At 34.5% G+C, this 22,159-nt stretch overlaps 1 pseudogene; it reads left to right on the forward strand.

Moving 5' to 3' along the window:
- LOC145575372 (uncharacterized) overlaps positions 1 to 22,159 on the forward strand; it is a 290,973-nt pseudogene that overhangs the window by 12,652 nt on the left and 256,162 nt on the right.

A 22,159-nucleotide genomic window follows, 5' to 3' on the forward strand; every position in this document is an offset into this window, starting at 1 on the left:
GACGTCTAACTAACTTCTCCTTAGTTAGTTTACTATATATAGAATTCCTTCATTTCTCGAGAGAGAGGAACATTAGAGAATTGAATTTTTTAAATAGAATTTAGAGAGAGAAGCTCTTGGTTTTGAAGATTTTGTTCTTGATTTTAGAGAGAGAAACTTGGTATTTGATGATTGTTACATTTTGATCTTCATTCCTCTTTGATATTGATCAATGTTTAGTAAGAATTCTTTCCCTTTCAATGCAATTTTATGTTTGATTTTTGATATATTGTTGAATATCATTAGTTTTGTTTGATTTGATTGTTGATATTTGGATTACAATGTAAATGATTGAACTAATGATTAGTTTTGTTATGCTTTTCAAATTTGCAATGTGTAGTGAGTAGTTTCTTTGCTAGGGAAGTGGTGAAGCATGTATTAGTGATAATCTGTAGCTAATTTGGGGTTTTTGGTTGATTTGATGATGTGATTAAATTGGTTAATGAAATTTGTGCATGTGTTTGTTCTGAAGAGGAGTAGCTAACCTTGATTATCATGCTAGATTGCATAGTAGTTTTCAATGACACGAAAAATTGATTTGGAAGCTATTATTATCGATTGATCTTGTTTTTTGATTTTCCTTTGAAGTCATTTGTAGAGACATCTAGCTTGACCCTAGGAAATAGCTCTTTGAGTGATTTTGATTGACGATGTCGTTTTCCCTCTCATTGCTTGATTGATTAAATTCCTGACAAATTAGCAACTTTATCACGAGTGCATGTGCATCCTAAATTCCTTAGTGTTTTGATAATTGAATTCTATTTGTTAGTTTCACCCACAATCAATCAATCATACAAGTTTCACCCAATCCCTAGCCAAAAAAACTACTCAAGAATCATCATCTAATCAACAAAACACTGAGAAATCAAGAATCAACAAAATATGAAGAACAATTGCACTAATGAAGAATCAAACATCAAACTCAAATTAAACAAACATGAATCTAAACAAAACGATAAGAAGAGATAGAGTTAGAAATGCTCATTGATAATAGAGATGATCTTCAACACAATTGTCACCCTTGTATCATCAATCTCTAAAATCACCATTGAAATCTCTCACTTTCTCTCTCTAAATCTACTCCTAAACTAACCCTAAAACTAGAGAGAGAAACTCTCAACTAAGCTAAAATTATGTCTAAAACTTCTTTCAAAAATCGGTTGTCAAAAGGTATTTATAAGAGGCGCGGAAATGAAATCGAGCGAAGCCGAAAAACAGGGATGAGCGCCCGCGCGGGTAAGGGTGCACGCCCGTGCACGCACTATGTGCGCTCACGCGCGCGTGTTGCGCCCCCGTCCTCTTCTTTGTTTCTTCGACTTCTTTGCCGATTTGTGCGCTCACAAAGGGGTCTCGTGAGCTCCACTTGATACATGTTGGGAGTGGTAGTTTCTAAGGGCCTCCACGGTGGGTTCAACACCATCTTTCACGAGAGCACGACTTGAGAGCGCAAGAGCTAGAACTTGGAGCATCCACTTCCTTGCATCTTGAGCTTTCCCAATGCTATGAGCTTACTCCAAAAGCATCTTCCAACTTAGAAAACCAACAATATCGAGACTCAAGCCTCGTACAATACCTACAACCACGAAAATAGGAGAAAACACAAGAAAAAACCATAAAAATAGAAAACAAGAGAGAAAAGGGAAATAAAGAAAAAATGCATAAAACTAAACATGTATTATGAAAGAAAGCTATGTAAAGAAGGTTAAAACAACCTAAGTACTCATCAAATGAGTGCCATAAATGGCACTCATCATTAGCTCCCAGACCTAAGCAACATCTATCGTCGATTCTACTATGCTTAGATTCATGACCTAAGTGCATTCATTTATCGTGTCACATGATGTTATTGTCCTTAGCCTCCTGGCCTAAGAACATTCATCATGCATACATTATCTTCAAGAAAAGCAATTCAATTCGACAAATAGAATATTCATGCGATTTACCTTGCTTTTCTCTATTTGCTCGACAAGGAAGTTTAAAACTTCTTCCCCTTTTCATGTCTTTTCTTTCGAGGAAGTTCAAAAACTTTTGCAAAAATTTTCTCATCGAGGGAAGTACAAGAACGAAAATTTTTTCTTTACGTCTTTCTTTTTCAGGAAAAAATTGGTACCCTCCACTCATGACAAAAATGATGGAAAATTTTTGCTTTTGCATTTCATTTTCTTATGTCTGCACACACACCCAAACATACACATACACACACAATCACAAGTCATACACATGTCATGTCATTTCAAGTCTATCGCAGTCTATACGGGTCCTTTAGCAAATTTTATTTTGCAGGTCCCATCTACAGCCCACGTTCGGGGATAAGCGAACCAACTACAGCCCACGTTCGAGGACAAGCGAACCATCTACAGCCCACGTTCGGGGACGATCGAACCAAATACAACCCACGTTCGAGGATAAGCGAACCATTTATATCCCACATTCAGGGATAAGCGAACCATCAACATCCCACATTCGGGGATAAGCGAACTATCTACGGCCCACGTTCGGGGACAATCGAACCATTATTTAGTGATCATTTCCCAAGCAAAGACGATTCACGGCACAAGGTTCTCGATACACAGAGACTTGCAATCTCATCATCAGACAAGCTTTTCCTTAGGCATGGAAAATTGTCGGTCGTTACCACCTCTCAAGGCGAAGAAGTCAGCAATTATATCATCTATCAACATTCCTCAAGCATGGAAAATATCACAACAATCTTCATCCGGTGGATTTCTTTAGGTATAGAAAAATACCAAATTTATTTGCCACCGATACACTGGTGTCAGATACTATCAAACACATTCGTCACCGATACACTGGTGTTAGATACGCATTCTATCCCTTTACTCTTTTATCGTGGAACTAACATTTTTCTACAAGTATCGGCGTATACAGAGTGATTTAGGATCGCAAAACGTCTTAAATCATTCTCCGTCCCTATCGACTACTTTGACTATCGTTTTCGAAAATGACGTTTCTACAAACTCAGTCAAAGTGGGGCTTCTGTGGACACCTAAAAATGTCTCCCCAAAGCCAAACCCGATGATGAACAACCTTTTACCGCCATTATTCTTCGGGTCAAGTATTTAATCTTTGTAGTGCTTCAATCGATATTCCATTCAATACATTTTATAAACCAATCCAATTCTTAACCTATTAACCCAAACCAAAACTTATTTTCCTCTTTTCGTGTCTACATCACATAACCGAGAGCTATAATTTTGATCCAAATATTATTTTTTTGGATAGGTCTCTCAATGAGATTTTCAACGATATATCATAAGCCCACTTCCGATTTAAAACAAAGAAGATATGAGCAAAACACTAAACTAGGCTCAAAACCAACACCCTTTCAATAAAACGGTCATATCTTAAAATCTACAAATGACTTTGACCTGATTCTAATTGGGTTAAAAATAAAACTTGATAATATTTCAAACGATATATTATATGCTTTATTTCGAGTTACGGATCAAAAGTTATCATAGTTTTAAAAACGCGTAAAAAACTGAATTTACCGCGTCAAGGCAAAATGCCGCGACACGGCATATAATGACGTGTCACAATGCTTTTCACCATGTTGCGGTAATCTGAACCGTTTTGCGGTACACATACTGTGACACGGTGTTTTCACGTGTCTTCTCCGCGTTTAAAACATCACGCGCTTGATGAATTTGGACGCATTTTAGGCATAAATGCACACCATGTCATAGTGCGCTATACCGTGCCACGGTGGATAGTACCGCGTTGCGGTGCCCAATACCGTGTCACGATACACACACCGTGAAGCGGTTCCCAATTAGAGTTTTTCTATGGCTCTTATCAGTTCTAGGGTTTCTGGAATCCCCTATTCATTTCTTCTTTAAATACCCTGCTGATTTCTTCAGTTCGGGGCACCGAATCATTCTCTCTTCCTCTCTTACACACCGAAACCTTCTCTCTTCTCCTCCTCTTGCTTAAACCCGAAGCTCTAGCCTTCCCTATTCTGCCACCATACATCCCTTAAGCACTCCAAGGAGTCCATGCAACACCCGAGGTTCTGTTCTTAAACCAAGGCGTGAAAGGTAAAATTAACTGAGGGTTTGGTCCAAATCAACTCTAATTTTTATTTAATTTAATTATTTCAGTTTGATTAATTTTTTTGAAGTTACTAACAATTTATTCATGATGTAACAATTTAAGGAAACGCGGAAAGTGAGTAATTAATTACTTAATTCTCTTATTATTATTTTTATTGCTAGTATCATGATTAGGGTTATTATTATGATTTGATTTGACTAAAGTTATTATTGTTAAATTTCTTCCAATATTAATGTTTATTCTATTGTTTATCATTAATCACCATATTGCATGTTTAAAGGGAATATGTAATTGAAAATCACGACTAATAAGACAACCAGTTTAGGTTCCTTTTTAATCTTGTTGTGTAAATCAAGTGATCACAATACTTTAGAATAATATGTTGCATTAATATTCAACCAATTTATCCTAATAATAATTTGGAGCAAATTGAATCTTTGTTTGCATGCCTTTGAGATTGCAGGAATTACTTTTCACGATAAGAATCAAGTAGAGGCCAATACGGGCGAATGTTACTCCATGACTCACTTCGTACCATCATCCCCAATCCTCCTTTCGTGGTTCCAAACCATATGGAGTTAGTATTCTCATGGATTATGAATGGGGTGTAACCTTCACGGGTCAATCGTTGTCCCTTTATCGTGGTTGCCTTTTTATGATCCGTGAATGGTTTACAAGTTCCTTAAAAACTTGTTGGCGGCTCCCTACTTTCCTTGTCCCTAATCGTATATGTCAATTCCTACTTCCTATGAGTGCCAAGCATATTCAGGACATGCTTACGTAGGCGCGCTTCGAACGACGCCTACAGGTTTCGAAACAATGTCTTGGATAAAGAAACACCTATTAAGTGAACATTAAATATTTTAATCGAAATTTATGATTAATGACCACATGAGATTAGTGTGTAGTATGATTTATAGTATTGTTTCTTGTTCTACAACGACTTAATTGTCTTTAATTATTTGCACAGGCATTAGTTTATAACTATACCGAATCAACCTATGAGAATACTTTAATAGATTTAACAATCGTCATAAGTATATTCCTCATTATGGCTATCGAAACCTCTTTCTTTGACCATGAGTATTGTAAATTCTCTTGTTTGAGTACTAGTCCGTTTTGATGTTATCAAATGTCTGTCGTACAAGGGGATTATTACGGAAACACTCGGGGGGCTAGGTCCTCTTAGTAAGAGAAGATAATAGTGCAAGACTAGGAATGTCCCCCTGTTAACAATAGGGAACATGTCTTTGTTGTTTACAAGGCCTCTCGAAGTGCAAGGCTGTGAAAATGCATGGCCGTGCTCAGTTGGGTTTAGAAATCATCTGCTTATTCACAGTCGAACGCAGAAATCGAGAAACACGTACTTCTGGAGGTAATAAAGATGACAAAGAATCTTACCTTATATTTCATGAAAAAGACTAACAGTGCAATTGTCCGGACGGACAAATAGGAGATTGAAAAGAATGGTGTCCTTCGAACAAGAGTATAATTACGATAAAGGGTTAGGAATCAATTACAGATCAAAGTTAATTACTCAGTGAAGTCAAGTGATCGGAAAGTCGGGCTACAGGCCATCTTTGATTAGTGAGATTAATTATATTATTATCACAACTTTACCTAATAGAATCCTTCGAGTCACACCCAAGCATGCAACCAAACTAAGGCGATGAAAGCCGAAGGCCTTAATACGTCAAACAAGAGGAAACGTACTCCGACATCGGATTCGAGGTTAGAGCGTCGAAGCCGAAAGTCGGACGTCGAGTTAAATTCTAGGAATTAACGATACACACAAAAAAGTCATTCAACAAGTGTAGCTCTAGCTTTGAAATGCCCAAGCCATCGAAGGACTAGGGCAATATAGCCAACAAGGGTTGCCAGCTTGTGAGGCATGGGCGTAAGCCCAGCAGTAGCATACGTATGCTAGCTCGGCAGTCTACCATGCCAAGCTAGCTAGCAGTGCTTGCTAGCTGGCTGGCGCAGTAGGAGCCGGCATCGCTGGCGTGGTAGCGTGCTAGCAAGCTAGCAGCACTAGAAAGGCATAGCGGCAGCAGAACCCAACAAAATTAGTGGCCCGTAAGCACGCGATTCCTAATGTGCTACGATGTGGCGCGGCTAGCAGGCCCAGCTGAGAGCACAAGGCTGCCAGCGCAGCAAGCCTTGTTGCTCAAGGCAAGGCCGCCAGCTGGCTACTTCTTATAAGAGCTGGTTTAGATTGGGGAGCAAGGAAGGCTTTGTGATCCTCCCTTGTGGTCCTCACTTAACTCTCCCATATTTGTGAAGGATTTATGTCTTCGTCAAGTGCAATTACTAGATATATAATGGATCAAATTATGGAGATAATTAAGTTCGTTCTTTTGGGTCGTCATTATCTGTTGCTAGACGTGATCAATGATATTTGGGCTAGTCAAATAGTCCAAAGCCCAATATATTGGATCCTATAAGGTCACACAAAAGGGTGATGAATTGAACAAAAGAAAGAAGCCCATTATTGGGCCTCATAGAGTGGTCGGCCATGTGGGTTTTAAAGGGAGAGTATTGTGGGATTGGTTTTGGACTCTAATTATACATATGATGTATAAATAGAGGCCTTGCCTAGCGTTTGACATACAAAACTTAACTAGTCAATTGAGAATTGACTAGTGAGCAACCAAACCCTAGCCTCACACAATCTCTCTCCTTACTCGCTTCCTCCCATCAGTACAATTGTATGGCCCCCTAGTGCGAGGTGGTGCACGGTGGTGGTGTTCGTGGTCAGTTTTCTCCTCCCCTCTCCGTAGAAGGTGGTTCTAAGTGTTCGTGCCCAACTACCTAGCAGTAGTGGAGGTTCAATCCTATCCCGTGGACTAAGTAGAGGAGCAACGCTTGGGGCTCTATTATCTCCCTAATTGACAATCAATCGCTTGTGGAAATCACGCGTCAAAGGTATGTATTATGTGATTCTTTATGTGTTATGCTTGTAGATCCTGTTTAGGTGTGAACGAATATGATTCATGAAATTCCGCATTAAAGTACCTAAAACCCTACAGTGGTATCAGTTAGCCTCTTGCATTTACGCATATTGATCATAAATCTTTGATGTCCACAAATTTTAATTCAATTAAGAGGAGGAATAATCTAATTATGGTTCAATATTTATTTTAAATGGAGATTTAAACGTTTGGAATTGTTTAAATGTGATTTAAATTGCTCAATTTTTCCTAGCAAAATCCGAATTAAGCCCTAGTTTTTCGAAAATTTTGATTGAAATAAAGCCCTAAATTTTGATTTTTGTGCTTAATTTTGATGATTTTCGAATATTTTATGCTTCATAAATTTAATTAAATTGATTTGATACATAAAATATGATTTTTTTTTGTATAATTAGTAATTTGATTTAAGTGTTAGATTAAATTTGAATTAATTTTGTGAAGAACCCTACAATTGAAATTGAATTATGAATTTAATTTCAAAATTGAATTAGGCATAAATATTATGTTTTAATTCAAAAGACCTAATTAATTTAATTTTACAAAAGTTGTTTAATTAAACAAAATCTCAAAAAAAAAAAAAAAGGGCAGTCGTGGCTGGGTGGTCGGACCACCGTCAAGCGGGCCACGGCGGCTGTCCAGGTGGTCGAAAAGAGGGGTAGTGAGGGCGGTGGCTGGTGGCGTGGCGAGGCATTTTAACTGGTTGTGCGGTTGGCCGCGACTGCGGCTGGGCTCCGGCCTGGCTGCGACAGCCGGTGCTGTTGAGGATGGGCTTCGGCCTGGTCTTGGTGGTAGGGCTGCTATTCCGGCTGGGCTGTGAGCCTGGCTGCGGCAGCGGCAGTCACCTGGCTGGGCAGCTAGATCAGCCACGGTTCAACCCCATTTTTTCAAAAAAAAAAAATAATATTTTGTTTTAAAATATTTTTAAAATAAATTCTGATTTTATTTTGGGGATAAAATCAAATTTCAAAAAGTTTGTATTTTAATTATTAAACATAATTAAAGTTGTTAATTTTGGATAGGATTTGGTAGGATATTTTGAGCATATTCCAAAATGATAAAGATTGATTTAAATAATATGATTATCCCATAATTATTTTAGGATATAATTGATTTAAATTTTGTGATTGGCTAGTAATTATAATAGAATTTCCTAGTTTTGTTAGGATAATCTTTAAGGATAAATATGATTTATCTTTCAAGATTAAAATAAGATTTGATTCTATCTCATGCTTAATTTAAAATATATGATATTTTATTGATGGTCATGAATAATATTTGATATTATCTAATTGCAGTAATTAAAATATGAGATATTTAGGTGCCATGTTTCCTTAATTATAAACATTCGATGTTGTAGTTTAGGAAAGTATGATGAGTGATTTATTATGTGGCAATTTTATAATATATGATATTATGTTGCTATATAATGACCCGTATGGCCCAGTAGATTGCTAAATGCGATCTGCGCATCGTGATGTATTTTTGTAATCTAAAGTACGGTCTACGTACCGATAAAGTATTTTTGTAATTTTATTTATTTTATTTAACTAGTAAATGGAATAGAATAGAATTACAAGTAGCAGTTAATCCAAGAAGCCCATAAATTGAAGGCCCAAAGGAGCGAGGTGGATGAGATCCATGAAGGCTCAAGTAGGAGCATTTACTTTATTAATTTCTTAGGATTAGGGGCCATGCTAGGTCTTGTTTATGCATTCAGTATATTATGCATGTTAGATGTTATTGATGTTAATGATGATGCGCTAGAGTTCACTAAATTAATCATAACATAATAAATCTAAGTCCCGGTAATATTGAGATTGCTTTTCCAATTAGATACCCGACAATCCTTCGATCGTGAGTGATGGGTCGACCTCAGCAGAGTGTCACTTGTTATCTTGGGTAATTTGGGGTAGATCACGTTCTACACATTTAATTGGTTGTGCTCAACAAGGTTACCTAAAGAGTTTAGAACCTTGAACCAAAGGGTAATAATTAAACATGAGATGGTTAATTATTCAACCAAGAGTTGCAGAGTCCCAATCAGTAAAGAGTTTACTCACCTTGAAAATGTAATGTTTGATGGTAGGGCCTCAGCCCGGTCAACTATTACACGAATAAAGGATCTTGGAATCACTTAATTCATTTAGGACACATATTATGAACAAAGTGTTGAAGTAACCTATAACTTTAATCTAGGTACTTCAAAGATAAACATAATTGAATTTTGCATTTATTTACAAGTAATATTTCATTCCAATTTTATTATTTATATAATCTCCTCGATTGAAAATAAAGTTGAGAAACGTTCTCAAAAGATTAAAAGATAATCCATAAACCTATATTCCAATTTTGCTAAAATGGTTTTTAAAAGCAAGTTTTAGAAACCTATGTCACATGTCTAAGGTTGGTTTTACTCAAAATTTTTGAATAAAATACCACCATCATCTTCATTTTGAAAGGTGTTTTAAAGGTTATAATGAGATGGGAGGTACAAAACCTCTAAAAGACAAGTATCGAAGTCCAATAAAATCTCTTATCTTCAATATGATTGAAAATAAGAAAGTGATTGGAAGTCTCTATGATCAAAAGTTGATCAAATGACATTATTCTTCATCCATTTCATAAAGAGTTAAATAGTTGATTAAACTCTAATATGAATAATGATTGAATAGACTTACCAAAATCATGAAATGTGCTTAAATTAGTTAAGCAAAGTATCATTTTGAACCTAAGAGAAATATTATAAGTGGCTCAAATGGAAAAGGTTTAAGAATATATGAGGATTGCATTAAGAAGTTATAGGACAAGAAATGCAAACAAGTTGCTACTTCTCAAACCTAGAAATACTTACATGCTAAAAGTTGTTATGAATAACAAATGTTTCCAATTAAATGGACCAATTCCAATCGATTAGAAACTACCTCATACAATTAGAAGGTAAAAGAATGGAAATGTTCCAATTAAAGAAGTATATTATAGATATTGATTTAGCAAATTACTACTTCTTGGACATATGATGTCATGTTTAGTTCACTCTCATTGAGAATGTGGTTGAACTAAATGAAGAAGTATGGCTAAGGAAGAAATGAATCTACAAGTTTAGAAGCTAATGTTGCTACTTCATAAGTAGAATATACAAGTCTAGGAGCAAAAGTTGCAACTTTACAAGTAGAAGCTTATTTTCACCTTACCTAATAATTGGCTAGAATTAAATAAATGTTATTTATTCTTGCCATTATCAAAATACCATTCAATGTTAGTAATGACTAAGCATTGAAGATTCAAAAACATGGAGTAAATGTTAGTCTATACTTTATTGAGTCACGATGTGTTTTGAAAAGCTAAATAGGTTTAAAGTTCTATATGATAGAAATAATTAAACCATTTCTATATATATATATATATATATATATATATATATATATATATATATATATATATATATATATATATATATATATATATATATATATATATATAAATTGTCTCAAAAATGTCAATTAATTCGAATGAAAAATGAACATTGCATGCGGAAGATCTAAAGGGATGGACTTTCAATATCGTTAGATTATGAATCTATTAATATATGCAAATATCACTCTAATTTGAAATTTTGACAAAGTCACCATTTAGAAAAATGATGATGTGAACTCGAGGTCGAATAATATCAATGTAAGAAAACCTAAGGTTTAGCAATTGGAGAAGGAAATGAAACTTCATTTGTGATATGCTCACTTGTGCTTAGTTGAAACTAAAGTGTGAAAATTTTGAAAAGTTCAAAAGGTTCAGTATGAAGTTCAGTATCAACTTGACAAGATAGTGATTACATTACAATATGATTGTAATGGTGAAAATTTGAGTCAAGACATTTACTTGGCAATGTATTCAATTTATTGCGATATGATTGTGACAATGAGAATTTAAGCCAAAACCTTGATAGACATCCAAGAGTTGTGAAATCGTTTTACAACAAACTCTGATAGAAAACCTTATGAAGTTCTTATAAAGGAGCTATCAATCTATATAAGATATATTTTGATAATGGATGAAAGTTACCTATCTTCCAACCATTATTCAGGGGATATACTTTTAAGATAAGCTACAAAACTAAACAAAACTACATATGTCAAATCAAAATGTAGCAAAGGCTTCATATGTGATATGGATAAGAAAATTTCTTATAAAGTCTTTCTACAACGCAAGGAATGAAATTGTATTAAATCGTTTGATACACGTACAATTCCTATACAGAGCACGGGGTACTACTACACAACACATAATTAGCACAAAATGTTTGTTGCTCAAATAGGTGCCCTTATGGAAAAGATGTCATTCCAAAAGGTCAAGTGGGAGTAGTATAAATCTCGAAAGAGTTCGAGAAAAGAAACAAAAAACATGGTTCAAACCATGGTTGGTTCACCCTATGCTAAATATGCCTCTTCAAAAGGCAAGTGGGAGAGTAAGCTAATTCGAAGAGTTGGAGAGCCTTGGAAGAGTTCAAGAAAAGCTAATTCGAAAATCTTGAAGAAATTCAAGAAGTAATCGAATAAAAGCAAAAATATGAGCATAATTCACCTCATGTTACAAATGACAACGCCCGCGTGGTCTCATTAAGTGTAATGGGTATAATAACCATGTGTCGAAGGTAGTACATTCCAAGTGCACATCCTCTATTGTCGTTTCTCATTGAAAACTAAACAAAGTTGTTGTATAAGTTTCAATTGTTGCATAAAGACCCACAATGATGACTAGCTTATCTAAAACCTTAGCCAAAGAAATATGATTTCATATTGACCAAGAGTTCTAAAATATTTATTTTGTAACATGATGATTATGCAAGTAATAAAGATGATTTAATAAGTTATAACTCAGAGTGGTTTAAAAACCATGGAAATCTTAAATAGATAATAAGTCTGTAAGCAAGTGTATGACACTTGATTAATTTTCCTAACTAGGTGAGACTCATTATAAGCAAAACAGACAAGAAAGAAAAATGTTTTCTAACCAAAGCAAAGACTTGTTAAAGGATTCAACTAATTCATAGTATGGCTATGACTACGATGAAACCTTTACATTAGTCATGATGCTAAAGATCTATTAAAGATATTTTAGTGATTTCTACCTTATGAGATTTGATAGATGGATTTCAAAATGCTTTCTCGAAATTGTTCATGAAAGAATATTTGTATATGATACAATCAGAATAAATTTGAAAATCCAATCCTAAGGATGTATAAGAGGTTCATTTATGGATCAAAGAAAGCATCATGGAGTTAGTATTCTTAATTTGTGAGTTAATCAAAATTGTTTGATGTTCTCATAAATGTTTTGTATACAAGATGTTTAGTGGGAGCTATGAACTCTTCTTTATCTAGTACAAAGAGAAATTATTCATTGCTTGAAAGGTCAAGTAATGGCTAATGCATTTTGTATGAAAAACCTTGAAGAGGAAGATGAGTACAATTAGGAGTCAAGATCTATTGAGATAGGTCTCGAAGGATGTTTCATTTTGGTTAAGAAGCTTATATTGATAAAATTCTTATGACATTCAATATTATATTGAAAAGGTTTTCAATCCCATATAACATGGCACATTGCTTAAAGATTCAATGCTTTGAGAAAGGTTGATGAAATTAAGGTTTTGAATTATGCTCCTTATGCATTTTGCAAAGGATGCATCATGCATGTCATGGCCTATACTCGTCTATTTGATTAACGTGTTTTAAGAACAAGTGATAATAGATTTAAATCGAAATCCAATGTAACGTTGGAATACAATTAGAAATTCCTAATTCCTAATGAAAGGATTAAGGAAGATTCTTAGTGTATGGAGATGAATATTATTATTAAAATTTAGAAGTTACGAAATTCATATTTATGAGAATGTATCATGAATTATACTTACTAAACCCCTTCCATAACCAAGGTAAGAGAGTCGTACTAAGGTTCTTAAATTGAAGCAAGTTATGTAATTTAAGTTGTATATGTTTTGAGAAAGCATATCACATAAGTAATACATTAACTTGCAGAATTATGTTTATCAATTGAAACAAAGTTTCAATCTTATTTAATTATGGTTTTAAAATTAAATAAAATGTCCAAAATAATTATGAATTGATGGGCTCATCAGGTTGATGGCCTGGTGAATGAAACCCCACAAGTGAACAAAATTCATACATTATTTAAGTTCCTAGTTCGAAATCATTAAATTGGACATAAATGATTTCAATAAATGGACTGGCATGTAAGATTGATTGGATAGCGCAGTTTCATGGGCTATAGGGGCATAGTGATGTTCGGTCAATCACATGGATATGCATGAATGATGCATGATCGAACTATTGACCTACTTTGAAGTTCAAGTATAGAGATTCCGGATATATTAGTGGATACCTTTGACATGAGTGGAACATTGATTTCATTCAATGATTGATTTAACTGTGGTACATTCAGACGTCTACCCGTAACTGGAGATTATAAAGGATGTTTCCTAGTTACTTCAAGAATTGAGTGGCAGCTTTGGTTGCCACAACATTGGATTGAGTCTACCTATTTAATTAGGAATGTGTCATGCGCCTTGAAGGGTTTTTGTTCCGCGTGATGTCAGACATCACGAAACCCTACAACGAGAGCAACAACATTTTCAATAATAAGTGGGGAGCACAAGAAGACGATGCACTTACATCTGCTTGGATTCAATGTGCGCTTAATGACCTAGAGAAGGCAACTGATCAAACTTTGAGGGATATGTGGAGAGATATACATGAGTTATATGAGAAAGCTAGGGTAGAATAGTCTTCTACCATCTGTAGACACCAAATTGTGTTTCCCCAAAAACCAAACCCAGTGATGAGTACCTTTCACATCATTGATTATCGAATGAGGTGAAATGTGAAAAAGTCTCGTGAATCCCCCTGTTTTTAATAAAATAATTCTTTCTGTTTTCGAGAATCTTTCTTTTCTTATCCAATTTATAAAAAAACGTCCAATCCAGTTTAGTATAGTCCATAATCAGGGTCTAATAATTGTGTAGTTGGATGGGGCTTGAAAAGACCTTTCCAACGATATATTATAACCCAATTCCGAGTTACAACGAGGAAGTTATGGTCAAAATACTAAACGGAGCCTAAAACGAGTTTTATGAGCGACCCAATGATCATGTAGAGGGTTCATTAATATTAATTATATTTCTAAACCAATTAGGATTAATTAGAAGATTCTATAAGTTTCTAAAAGATTTTAATTATCCTTTTTGAAAAGATCAAATTAAAGAATTTGAAACTAAATAAACTCCTCTTTTTGAAAGTCCTAATTCTATTCAAAATGAAAGACGTTCAAAGACATTCAGATATTATTTTTTTGCCTCATAATTTTTATACAAACCTTAGATTGTTGGATAGCCCATGAAATTATCTTTCCAATGATATATTATAATATTAATTCCGAGCTATAATGAAAAAGATATGAAAGAAATACGAAACTCTATCCAAAACTGTTACCCTTCCACTATTTCGGCAATATCTTTTATTATAAAAAAGATTTTAATCTTATTCCAATTGTATTATAAATTAGACTTCAAGATATTTCCAACGACATATTATATGCCTTATTTCAACTTATCAATCAAAAGATATGATAAAAACAAAATCCACAAAAAACTGTCTTATCGCACCGCGATGACTTTATCACGCCGTGATAGAGCCATCGCGACGTGATAAATCTATCGCCGCGCGATAAAAGGAATTGATCCGATGCGAATTCTGACTCTTTTCTAATCGTATACGGTCGTTTTTCTCTATAAATAGGGTCGATTTTCCCCGTTTTCAATCACCAACAATAATTAACAATCACCATCTCTCTGTCTCTCTAAGTTAGAAGCTTATTCTTTCTCTCTCTTTCTAAGCCTAGCCATTTCAAAAACATCATACGTCCATCACGAGACTTAGACACACCGAGCCAAGCTCGAAGTCGCCTTCGCCCTAGACGTGAAAGGTTGATAATTCTGAGGGTTTGGTCCCAAATCTAATTTCAATTATTTAAATTAATTGTTTGATTTAATATTTTTATTGAAGTTACTAACGTGTATATTGGTTTGATAGAAAAAGATACGAGGCAACAAAGTGAGTAATTTCATTGTTATATTTTTATAAAAAGCATGTTTATATTATTTTAATTCCTATGTCATGTTAGGATGTCTTTTATTGCTTTCTAGTATCATGTTTAGGTTGCTTCCTATTTTCTTATATCATGCTAGCATCATGTTAGACCTAAAGCTTTAATTTTTATTGTTTAGTGACATGTTAGGATATGTTATTAATCATGTCAGTATCATGCCTAGGATCTTGCTAATAATATTATTATGCTTTATTGAGATTGGGATTATGATGATTTGTTGTATCAATATTGTTATGTTACTTGATATATTATTGTTATTGCTTGATCACGCCCTTTCTTGCAGGTTTAAAGGGAATATGTACTTGAAATCACGCTTAATAAGATGATTAATAATTTTATTTAGGCTAATATGATTTTAATTTAAGTGATCGCCAATAATAGATTTGTTTGTGCATTAATATTCAACCAACATAAATTAAATATGCTTAGGATTAATATATTGATTGTATGTTAGTCAGAAAGCGCACATGAATATGAGAAGAACAAAGTAAAGGCCTATTTTTAGAGCAGGGTCAAGCTCTTTTAGGTTTGATTTGTACCTTCATCCCCGAATATCCAGTCATGGTTCAGGACCACTATGAAGTTAGCGATCTCATGGATCATGAAGGAGTGTAATCTTCACCCTGTGAACAGTTTACAAGTTCCTAAAACTTGTTGGCGACTCTTTTTCTCTAGCTTCCTTCCCTTTGGACGCCACCATGTATAAATGTATGATCACGGTGGGGCTCAAGTGTAGGATGCTTGAAATATTCCCTACACCATCCAATGTAGAACTTTGAGGGTTATTGATAGGATCGGATAAAGTCGTATCACCTAATCAAATTAATTCCTAAATTCCTCTAAATAAAATAGATTGGGAAGCAGGATCGAATCCATAGGGAAACAATATTTTTCTAAATCTAATCTATTACTACCTCTGTTTTATTTTAGGTGACACGTATTCCTTTTTAGGAAGTTTTTTTTAGTTAACACGTTTCTATTTTGGGTAAGCTTTATAATGATAAATGACAAGTTTACCCTTACTCCTCCTTTATTTCCTCCCCCACAATAGACCAGTCTCTCTCCTCCATAACCCACTCAATCTCTCTCCTCCATAACTCACTCACTCTCTCTCCTCTTTCCTCTCTAACAGCCATCACCATGGCTGAACATCTCAATCTCTTTGACTCTCTCTCCTTTCCTGCTCTCTAACCCTTGTAGACTTGCTCAACCACCATCATTACAATCATCGTCTTAAGAGGAACAACCACCGTCGTCTGAAATTTCAGTCTATCTTCACTACCTTCAAGTCACAACACCAACTAGAGCACCTTGACCCACATTTTGATTTGTAGCACTAGCGTTCGATCCGGTCGTGGAATAGTGGGAGCGGGTGTACTTCGAGGAGTAACACCACGAAATTGCATGAGTACAACTCATGTGTGACGGTGGTGGTCGGGGAGGGTTCAATTTTCTCTTTCTTCTCCTCTCTCTGTGATGTTATGGGATGGATTTGATTTCTTCAAGAAAATAAAAATTAACATGTAATTTTAGATCTGGTCAAGTTGGTTTTCATGGATTTATTGTTAAATTCGAATTTTACATTAATTTAATGGTAGAGCATTGGTATTAATTAATCTATTATGCTAGTGTTGCAAGTGATGGTGGTAGTTTGATTATTACGTTGTAGCAATGTAAAGGTGGTGGTAGTTTTAGGGTGGTGGAGCAAGCTGCCTTATTTGTCACAAATCTCACAATTGTCAGTTTGGGAGGAAGATTTGTCTTTGGAGTATTATTGTCTTTTTTTTTATCTTTCATTCACTTTCTTAATATGTGTGCCAAAATGAAACATGTCAACTATTAAAGAATGGAAAATGTATTATAATCCAAATTATTAGGGAACAAGTAAGATTGTGAGGAATTATACTATGACAATAATTAAACAAGGGAACAATCTATAATAAAAGGCCTAGGGTCATAGGTCACCAATAATTAATACTTCGGGATAAAACATAACAATCAACGATTAACATTGCAACATAACATGATTAATAGGCTCTCATAATTTATTAATCAATATACATGTAAGAGGCTCTTGTAATTTACTAGATCTAAGTTCCTATTGAAAATAGCCTTTAATATCAAATTAACATTTGTTCAATTCATCAATTCAATATTACTATACTTTTTCAATCAAATCACATGTGCTCGATTCATAATCCAATTGTAAAGAATTAAAACAATTCAATAAGAAACTATCATGAAAAATCAATAATCAATAATAACAAATTATCCCTTCATATTAATTATGGATTCCCCAAGAACCCTAGAATTAAACTATTCACACATATTTAAATCTAAACTAATCAAAGTATAAAAGAAAACATGATTAAAATCAAAGCAAGAATAAACAAAGTAATTAAAATCAAAACGACAAATAAAGCAATAAATGAGACGAGAAATAGTACTGAATGAAAGAAATATGAAAATTGCACTAAAAGGGGAAAACTTGAGTTCAACAATAATCTCCAATTAAAAATCACTGTAAGAACTTAATAATGAAAGTTGCAATTCGCTAATAAAAGCTTACAAAATCGTTTAAATACTAAACCCCCAAATTAACAAAAAACGACAAGTCCTAAAACACCCAGGAAAAACACACGCCCGATCGGGCAATAAGCCGCTCGATCGGGTCCAGTATTTTTGTAGCCAAGTTTCTTTTCTCTTTTTCTTTGGGCTTCAATAACTCTCAGCCCAATCCTCGTCCTCTTCCTTGGTCCATTACTTAGACCAATTCCACAAACCAAGCCCATAGTCACCGAAATCCTCGATCTTGGGCTGCGAAAGATGTTCGTGAATGTGATCATAGGCTACAATATCTTGTAGTGGCCGAAAAACCATAGAATCACCAAAAATTGTGAAATTCCTACAAAATAAATACCACCTCTACAAAACATTCGAAACCACACACTAGTACCGAAAATAGCCCCGAAGAGCTCAAATATGCATAAAATGACCGTGGGACAAGGGATAAAATAGCATATAAAATACATATATCAGTTATGAAAGGTCGTCGGGGTAGAATAAGCAAAGAATTGAATGTGAGTTGGTTTCTACGTAGCAGCTTAACGTAGAAATAAGAGTGGTGCCAACAACCATAATGTCATGACTGATGCTAAAAAAATATATAGAGCAACATGTGATGAAGAATGATTCACTTTAATGAGTGTATGGGTATAGCTGTGTAATCGTGATAAATGGAGGCTAACAAACAAGCAAGTACCAGAAATCAATGAAAATGATAGCTCCAAAAGATCAGAACCAGATATTCCTACGGATGACGGAAAGCGTGGACGACCCGATGGGGTGAAAATGGCCAAAAAAAAGGTAAATCCGTTGCTAGTTACGGAATTAATAATTTAGGTTCACTCATCCAAGCCTTATTAGAGATGAATATGATGAAAGAGAAATACTTTAATGTTGATGAGAAGCGAATAAATGTAGCAAAACAAATGTTGGATTATATATATATATATATATATATATATATATATATATATATATATATATATATATATATATATAAAGCGAGATATCATCAAGAGACACAGAAAAAAGGAGAAAAAGAGGTACAAATTATTTAATGTTCTACTTGCATGAAAAATCACACCTCATTGAAAACGATGAAAAACTTCTAATTCAAAAACCAAAGGAAAAATTTAGAAAACTCTTAGGCTAGTTTGGGTGTCTTTTATGTAAGTTTAAGCATAAAATTGTAGTTTGTCTTCGGTCAATGTTATTTAGTGTATTAGTTAGTAATGTTGATGCTACTTTTATGTTGTAATGCTTTTATTTGATATTGTAATGCTTTTATTAGATATTTAATGATTGTGCTAATTAGTTAATGTTATTTAAATATAAGTCTTTTTGTGTTGTTTTCACCTTATGGTAACAAAGTTCATGTTTTAATTATTGATGATGAGGGAGATCCCACCTTCTAGAATGGGATGTCAGACATAGTTTTGTAATTGGAAGGCAATCTAGATACATGATCAAAAATCTTATCTGAAATCTAATACTCAATCTAACATATGATTGTCTAATGTGAAATAACATTAAATTGTTATGGATGGAAATCTAGATACCTTATCAAAAATCTCACCTTCTAGAGTTGTGTGCCCATAGGCCCATATATCTTATGAATGTCTATATAAAGTTGTTTACCGTCGTAGTTAACACACACACATATAAAAATACCTTTTGTTACAAAACAAAACTTAAGTCTAAAATCTACTTTCTAGTTTCTATTGTTAGAAAATATCCAGAAATGGACATTGATTCAAATTCATCTAGTTCATCAAGCTCAGAAGTTTTTGAATACATGGTACATGAACGATTATGTTGATTGGAATGATGAATCAATCGACGAAATAAAGAAGATGAATCAATAAAGGAAGCTATCAATTCCGTAGTTGTCTCTCTTGTGACCTCAATTTTTCAATTCCCATCCACTCTTGTTGTAAAGAAAAAAAAGGGAGTGTTTACTAAGAAATCATGAAGATGATGTCAACTCAAGGTTATATAACGACTATTTTAGTCCCCAACCACTTTACAATGACGTTATGTTTCATCGGATATTTTGCATGTGTAAACATGTTTTTCAGCGCATTATTACAACACTAAGTGAAAGTGATGTATACTTTCGACAAAGTCCTGATGCTACCAGAAGACTCAGTGCATTCGCATTATAAAAATTCATTGCAGCTGTGAGGATGTTAGCTTATGGTTCAACAGCCGATGCAGTTGACGAATACCTCAAAATTGCGGCAAGTACAACTAGAGAGTGTCTTGGACACTTTCTGAAGGGGTTATCTCAAATTTTGGACAAGAATTTTAGAGGAGGGCGACACTCACGGATGTGGAATGGCTTCTTCATAAAAGTATTGTTCGTGGATTTCTTGGTTGTTGGGGAGCGTTGACTGCATGTATTGAGAGTGGAAAAATTGTCCACATGCTTAGAAAGAGGAAGAAAAAGGGTAATGGTTTGGTAAGGGGGTTGGTGGTGGCTAGGCGAGAGTAAGATGGGGAGTGGTGGCTTGGTAGGTGGTTGTAGATAGGTAAGGTTTTTTTTTTTTTTCCTAAGATCTAATCTTAGTAAATTTTTACTAGACTTGGCAATCGTGTCGTGTCGTGTCGTGTTGTATTTGTTTTCGTGTTTGAAATTAAACAGGTTGGGGAAGGTCAACACTTACCCGACCCATTTAATAATCGTGTCGTGTCGACCCTATTGATTAAACGTGTCGAAAACCCTTACCACTAACCCGCTTTTTTTCGTATTCTTTTAATGTCTTGTTGTCATGTTGAATTGGAAAATATTAGTCTTATTCAATATATTTATAAATAATTCAATTAATTATTGGGTTTTTATATTAGGCGGGTTGGGTCGTGTTAATTCTATATTGAGAATTTCAACACTAACCAACCTGTTTAATTAAACGTGTTATGTCGTATTGACTCGTTTAATTAAACGTGTTCAAAACCCTTAACACTAACCCATTTTTTTCGTGTTTGGTTTGTGTCGTGTCGTGTTAGTTTTTTCCATCTCTAATTTTTACGTAAAGGTTTTTAAATTTATCTTATTTGGGTCACTTTGTATAAATAAATAAAATATTAAAAAAAGAAAATAAAAAAAAAGAGAAAAAACGAAAGTAAAAATGGCGAGCTAGTAATTCAGTGTAGTAAAAGTATAGGATCACCACTAAGAATTTTCTTAATTTTTATGACCTTTACAAATTGATAATTAAAAAATGGTCAAATTTGTATTTTGACATGTGTGTCACCGTGTTTGTTCATAAAAATGGTCAAATTGCCACTTTTTTAGTCAAATTGATTAATTGTTTTACATTGAACTGGTGGTAAGTTGCAAAAAAAAATTTAAAATTGGTGGTCTTTTGCAACATTTTTTTTTAAAAAAGTGGTTATATGCAAAAAAAAAAAAAAAAAAAAAAAAGGATTTAAAAGGTGGTTTTTTGCAAAATTTCCAAAAAAACGGAAGCTGGGGTCGGTGGGTGTTGGGTGGTCGTCGGTGGTTGCTGGGTTCGTAGGTTAGGGGGTTCGGGGTTGCTGGGTTCGGTGGTTGTTAAGTTTGTCAGTGTTGGGGTCACTAGGTTCGGGGGCAGATTTGTGTTGGTTTTGCTGGTTCGATGGTAGGTGGTGGTGGTTTCTGTACAGTTGGGTTCTATGGTAGGTGGTGGTGGTGGTGCTAGGAGTGGCGGTAGGTGGTGTTGCTAGGTTTGGTGGTAGGTGGTGGGTTCACTGGTAGGCGGTGGTAGTGGTTTCTGTATAGGTGGGTGGGTTTGGTTGTAGGTGGTGGTGTTTGGTGGTGGGTTATGTATTTTAAATTTGGTTGAATATGTTTTTTTTTTTTTTTTTTTTTTTTGGGGGTGGGGGGGGGGGGGGGGGAGGGTTGGATTAATGCTTAAGTATATATCCTTATTTTTTCAGTAATCATGTTAATGATCTTTTGTCTAGGAGTCCGTAATCCCTATGAAAGTTGCAAGTAACAAAAACTGGAGGTATTGATAGTTAAAGATGTTAATGATAAAATTATGACATTAGCACATGTGAAATGAAAAGTTTCACAATCTTAGGAAAATGGAGGAATTATACACCTTGGACTAGTTTGACCCAAAGCCAATATGACCTGATTAACCCCAATAAAATCAGTTAACATCTGGTTTGATTTATGACTAATTTTTTCATCGACAAAACTAAAACCAATGTAACAACCTAATTTCACAGTATAATGTTGAGTTTATCTTTATCTAAAACCAGGCAATTCCAAGTACATCAAATAGATCACCTTCAGGCAAATTAAAATTTTCGAACTCTTTTCTCTATTCCCACTGACGTGGATAATA

This window comes from Chenopodium album, chromosome 13 (assembly GCF_948465745.1).
Source record: "Chenopodium album chromosome 13, dcCheAlbu1.1, whole genome shotgun sequence".
NCBI classification, from domain to species: Eukaryota; Viridiplantae; Streptophyta; class Magnoliopsida; order Caryophyllales; family Amaranthaceae; genus Chenopodium; species Chenopodium album.